Raw genomic sequence first — 6,261 nt, 5'->3', positions numbered from 1 at the left:
CAAAGAAAGAAAACTTCAGACTAATTTTCCTTATGAATATCGATGCAAAAATACTCAATAAAATTCTTACAAACCAAATCAAAGAACACATCAAAATGATCATCCACCATGATCAAGTAGGCTTCATTCCAGTGATGCAGGGATGGTTCAATATGCAGAAATCCATCAATGTAATTTACTATATAAACAAACTTAAAGAAAAAAACCATATGATCATCTCATTAGATGCTGAGAAAGCATTTGACAAAATCCAACACCTCTTCATGATAGAAGTCTTGGAAAGATCAGGAATTCAAGGCCCATACTTAAACATAGTAAAAGCAATATACAGAAAACCAGTAGCCAAGTTCAAAGTAAATGGAGAGAAACTTGAAGCAATCCCACTAAAATCAGGGACTAGACATGGCTGCCCTCTCTCTCCCTACTTACTCAATATTGTAATTGAAGTCCTAGCCAGAGCAATTAGACAACCAAAGGAGATCAAAGGGATATGAATTGGAAAGGAAGAAGTCAAATTATCGCTATTGGCTGATGATATGATAGTATACTTAAGTGACCCCAAAAATTCCACCACAGAGCTCCTAAATCTGATAAACAACTTCAACAAAGTAGCTGGATATAAAATTAACTCAAGTAAATCAGAGGCCTTCCTCTACACAAAGGATAAACAGGCAGAGAAAGAAATTAGCCTTTCACAATAGCAACTAATAATATAAAATACCTTGGTGTGACTCCTACTAAGCAAGTAAAAGATCTGTTTTAGAAGAACTTCAAGTCTTTGAAGAAAGAAATTGAAGAAGATCTCAGAAGATGGAAAGATCTCCCATGCTTGTGGATTGGCAGGATTAATATATTAAAAATGGCTATCTTGCCGAAGGCAATCTACTGTTTCAATGCAATTCCCATCAAAATTCCAAGTCAATTCTTCATAGACTTACAAAGAGCAATTTGAAAATTCATCTGGAATAACAAAAAACCTAGGATAGGGAAAACTTTTCTCAACAATAAAGGAACCTCTGGTGGAATCACCATTCCAGATCTTAAGCTGTACTACAGAGCAATTGTAATAAAAACTGCATGCATAGTATTGGTACAGTGACAGGGAGGTAGATCAATGGAATAGAATTGAAGACCCAGAAATGAACCTACACAGCTATGGTCACTTGATCTTTGACAAAGGAGCGAAACCATCCAGTGGAAAAAAGACCACATTTTTAAATTGAATATTTTCTTTATTTACCTGTCATATGATTTCTTCTTCCCCAGTTTCTCCTCCATAAAAAAAGACCCCCAAGACCCCCCAAAACAACAAGAACAAACTCCTGTTGCCTCCCCTCTCCAAGTCGATCATCAATGGGAGGAGAGGCCATTGGCCCTGTGAAGGTTCTGTGCCCCAGTGTAGGGGAATGCCAAGGCCAATAAGTGGGAGAGGGTAGAGTGGCAAAAAGACAGCATTTTTAACAAATGGAGCTGGCTCAACTGGCGGTTATCATGTAGAAGAATGCAAATTGATCCTTTCCTTTGTCCTTGTACAAAGCTCAAGTCCAAGTGGATCAAGGACCTCCACATAAAACCAGATACATTGAAACTAATAGAAAAGAAAGTGGGGAAGAACCTCGAGCACATAGGCACAGGGGAAATTTTCCTGAACAGAACACCAATAGCTTATGGTCTAAGATCAAGAATTGACAAATGGGACCTCATAAAGTTGCAAAGCTTCTGTAAGGCAAAAGACACTGTCAATAGGACAAAATAGCAACCAACAAATTGGGAAAAGATCTTTACCAATCCTATACCTGATAGAGGGCTAATATCCAATATATACAAAGAACTCAAGACGTTAGACTCCAGAGAACCAAATAACCCTATTATTCTTAGGTTTGTTCTTCTCATTGTGTACTAGATTTCCTGGATGTTTTGAGTTAGGCGTTCTTTGCATTTTGCATTTTCATCGACTGTTGTGTCAGTGTTGTCTGTGGTATCTTCTACACCTGAGATTTTTTTTCTTCTATCTCTTGTATTCTGTTGATGTTGCTTGCATTTATGACTCCTGATCTCTTTCCTAGGTTTTCTATTTCTAGTGTTGTCTCCCTTTGTGATTTCTTTATTGTTTCTATTTCCATTTTTAGATCCTGGATGGTTTAGTTCAATTCCTTCACCTGTTTGTGTTTTCCTGTGGTCCTTTAAGGGATTTTTATGTTTCCTCTTTAAGTGCTTCTATTTGTTTACCTATGTGCTTGTGTATTTCTTTAAGGAAGTTATTTATGTCCTTCTTAAAGTCCTCTATCATCATCATGAGATGTGATTTTTAAGTCCGAATCTTGCTTTTCCACTGTGTTTGGGGCATCCAGGATTTGATATGGTGGGTGAACTGGGTTCTGATTATGCCAAGTAGCCTTGGTTTCTGTTGCTTATGTTCTTGTGCTTGCCTTTCACCATCTGGTTATCTCTGGTGTTTGTTGGTCTTGTTGTTTCTGACTGGAGCTTGTCTCTCCTGTGTGCCTGTGAGCCTGTGATCTTAGATGTCTCATGGAGTCCAGCTCTCTTCAGGTGGGATTTTGGTATGGAGGGTTATGGGACAGCCTTAGCTCTGGGGCAAAAATGGAGGCCAGAAGGCTAAACATATGGTTTTAACTCCAAATATAAATTACAGAATGGCTGATGAGATTAAACGGGATCCAACTATTCAATGTCTACAAGAAATGCATCCCATTGTTAAGACACATAGCAACTCAAAATGAAGGTTGGGATGAGATTCATTAAGCAATTGAAAAATTTATAACAGGCAGGATTACTAAACTCATATCTGACAAAATGGGCTTCAAGCAAAAATATATTCAAAGGTATAAAAAAGGTCATTATGTGTTAATGGAAGGACAGATCCATCAGGAAGATAGAACAAGTATAAATATAATATACTGGATACTGGCATGTTCAGTTTCATAAAATAATTTCAACTGGACAAAAAATGGGTATAGCTACAATATTAGAATAAAAAATCAAGAAAACAGTATTAAAAATCTATACTTTAGTCAATGTACAGAATGTCAAGACAGAATAATTAACCACAACAAAAAAGTTTGAGACTTTAAATATTCCATAGATGAAATGAATTTCACTAGAATATAGAGAATATTCCATCCAATAGGTTCTGAATATACTCTTTTCTCAGTAGCCTATAAACTATAACAGATGTTTTATGATGTAACCAGGAAGCAAGTCTTCACAAATAAAATTAATTACAATGTTTATGTTTATCAGATCATAATTAGATAATGTTATTTGTCAATAGCAAGAGAAAATATAGAAACTGTAACATAAAAACAACAGGAATTACCAATCATTGGTCATTAATACTTCTCAACATCAATGGTCCCAATTCTCCAATAAAAAGGCACAGGCTAACACAGTGGATTTATAAACAGGATCCATCATTCTTCTGCATATATATCTATGCAACAAAAATAGTCATTTCTTCAGAGTAAAGGGCTGGAAAAAGGTTTTCCAAGCAAAAAGACCCAGGAAACAAGTTGGGGTAGCCATTCTAGTATCTGATAATATAGACTTTCAACCAAAGGTAATAAAGAGAGATGGGGGAGGATGCTTTTTACATTCAGCAAAGGAAAAATCCACTAGAGGATGTATCTATTCTGAACATCTTATGACACAAATGCAAGGGTGACCACATTCATAAAAGAAACATTACTAAAGATTAAACCACATATAGAACTTTACACATTAATATTAGGAGAGTTCAACACCACACTCTCACCAATGGACAGGTCATTAAAACAGAAATTAACAGGAAATAATGAAACTAACAGACATTATGAATCAAAATGGATCTAAGAGACATATACAGAACAGTATACACAAACACAACATAATGATGCATAACATAACCAAACTTATGTGACACAGTGAAAGCAGTGCTGAGGAGAGTTGATAGCATTAAGTGTCTCCATGAAGAAATTACAGATTTCTTGTACTATCAATTTAAAAGTACATATGGAAGCTCTAGAAAAAAGAAGAAAACACAACCAAGAGGAGTAGAATGCAGGAAATAATCAAACTCAAGTTTGAAATCAATCACAGAGACAATTACAAAGAATCAACAAAACCAAGAGCTGATTCCTTGAGAAAATCAACAAGATAGACAAACCCTTAGCCAAATTAACTAAAAGGCAAAGAGACAATATCCAAATTAACAAAATCAGAAATGAAAATGGGACATAACAACAGACACTGAGGAGATTCAAACCATCATTAGGTCTTATTTCAAAAGCTTGTTCTCCACAAAATTTGAAAATGTAAATGAAATGGATGATTTTCTGAATAGATTCTACTTCACAAAGTTAAATCAAGATCTGGTAAACGTTGTATAACCTCTAAGAAAATAGAAACAGTCATTAAAATTCTTCCCCCCCCCCAAAAAAAAGCTCAGGAACCGATGGTTTTAGCACAGAATTCTACCAGACTTTCTAAGAAAGCTAAAACCAATACTCCTCAAACTATCCCATGAAATGGAAGGAACATTGTCACTCATTCTATGAGGATAGTCACTCTGATACCTAAACCACACAAAGACCCAACAAAGAAAGAGAACTTCAGACCAATTTCCTTTATGAATATTGATGCAAAAATACTGAATAAAATTCTTGCAAACCAAATCCAAAAACATATCAAAAACATCATCCACAGTGATCAAGTAAGTTTCATCCCAGGGATGCAGATGTGATTCAATATGAAAAATCCATCAACATAACCCACCATATAAACAAACTGAAAGAAAAAAACACCACACGAACATCTCATTAGGTGCTGAAAAAGCCTTTGACAAAATCCAACACTTCTTCACATTTAAAAGTCCTGGAGAGATCAGGGATACAAGGTGCATACCTACACATAATATAGGCAATATACAGTAAGCCAACATCAAATTAAATGGAGAGAAATTTAAAGCAATTCCACCAAAATCAAGGACATGACAAAATTATCTATTCTCTCCATATTCTATTCATCATAGTACTTCAATTTCTAGCTAGAGCAGTAAGACAACTAAAGGAGATCAGGGCATATAAACTGGAAAAGAAGTCAAAGTATTGTTATTTACAGATGATATGATAGTATACATAAGTGAAAAAGTGTTTTAAGTTGATAATTTCCCTTCTTAATATGTCCTTTGAGAATCAATATTGTTATCCAAAACCAACTTACCACAGATGTAACTTACATAAGCCACAGAGAAACAGAAGGGAAAAGACAAAAGGAGTGAGAATGATCCAGCTAATCATATAAGCTATGTAAATGGTGAAATGAACAGTCTCATAAGTAGGAGGGAAATAACTGTGGATTTCCACATAAGCCAAAGAGGAAAGCCAGCAATAAAGACAAGGGACAAATGAACAACTTGTTCAAAGATGACTTCTAAAAAACTGACCTAAGAGGAATTTTTCACAGCCTTTATCTCTGTCCCTACATCCTTATAACCACACAGCAGCATGGGATGTTCAGCATTGTACAATTCCAACGAAGCTGAAGCTGTGGTCCCCAAGAAAGGCTGGATCTACCAATGGTCTGTAGAGCAATGATACAGCCATTTCTAGGCCTGACCTTCATAGACTGGCTTTTCCTTTTCTTGTCTCTTAGAGTCAGCCACCATGATTGTAGAAAGCCGAGGTATGCCAGTGGAGAGGCCAAGCGTCCTGATAGAGAGGTCGGGAGCCTCCAGATTCCCTGAGAATTCCCAGATAGCGGAGCTACCTGACCAACAGCAACCTCCAGTTCTCAGTGGTGGAAAAACACTCCCTTGGAAGAAGAGGACCTCGGCATCACTTGAGGTCCCAGATGGCATCCCATGGAACAGAGAACATTCATCCCCACCAGGTCCTGCCCAAATGGCAGATTTTCCAAAGCAAAATGAACAGTACTGTTTTATGTTCCTAAGTTTTAGTGTGGTTTATTACATAACAGTAAATAACTGGTATGCCTTGCTAGCAGCATGAGCACATTTCACACGAGCGGAGCGGTTCTGAGAGTGGGTGGGGCTAAAAGAAGGATGCTTCGGCCTCTAGACAAAGTGAAGACTCTCAGTCACCCTCAGTCACCCTCTGACTGCCTGTCTTTCTCTGATCTTTAAGATCTTATTCTACCATCTTGTGTTTTAATGTCGTGAAAGAAAAGCAAGGAGGGAAAGGCAGCTTCCAGCCAGACACTTCTGTCCTTGGTCACATGTGATCTGCTGACTGGCAGAGCTCTGCG

Source organism: Mastomys coucha, unplaced genomic scaffold, assembly GCF_008632895.1.
Source record: "Mastomys coucha isolate ucsf_1 unplaced genomic scaffold, UCSF_Mcou_1 pScaffold16, whole genome shotgun sequence".
NCBI lineage: Eukaryota > Metazoa > Chordata > Mammalia > Rodentia > Muridae > Mastomys > Mastomys coucha.
Note: the sequence above shows the minus strand (reverse complement) of the source record.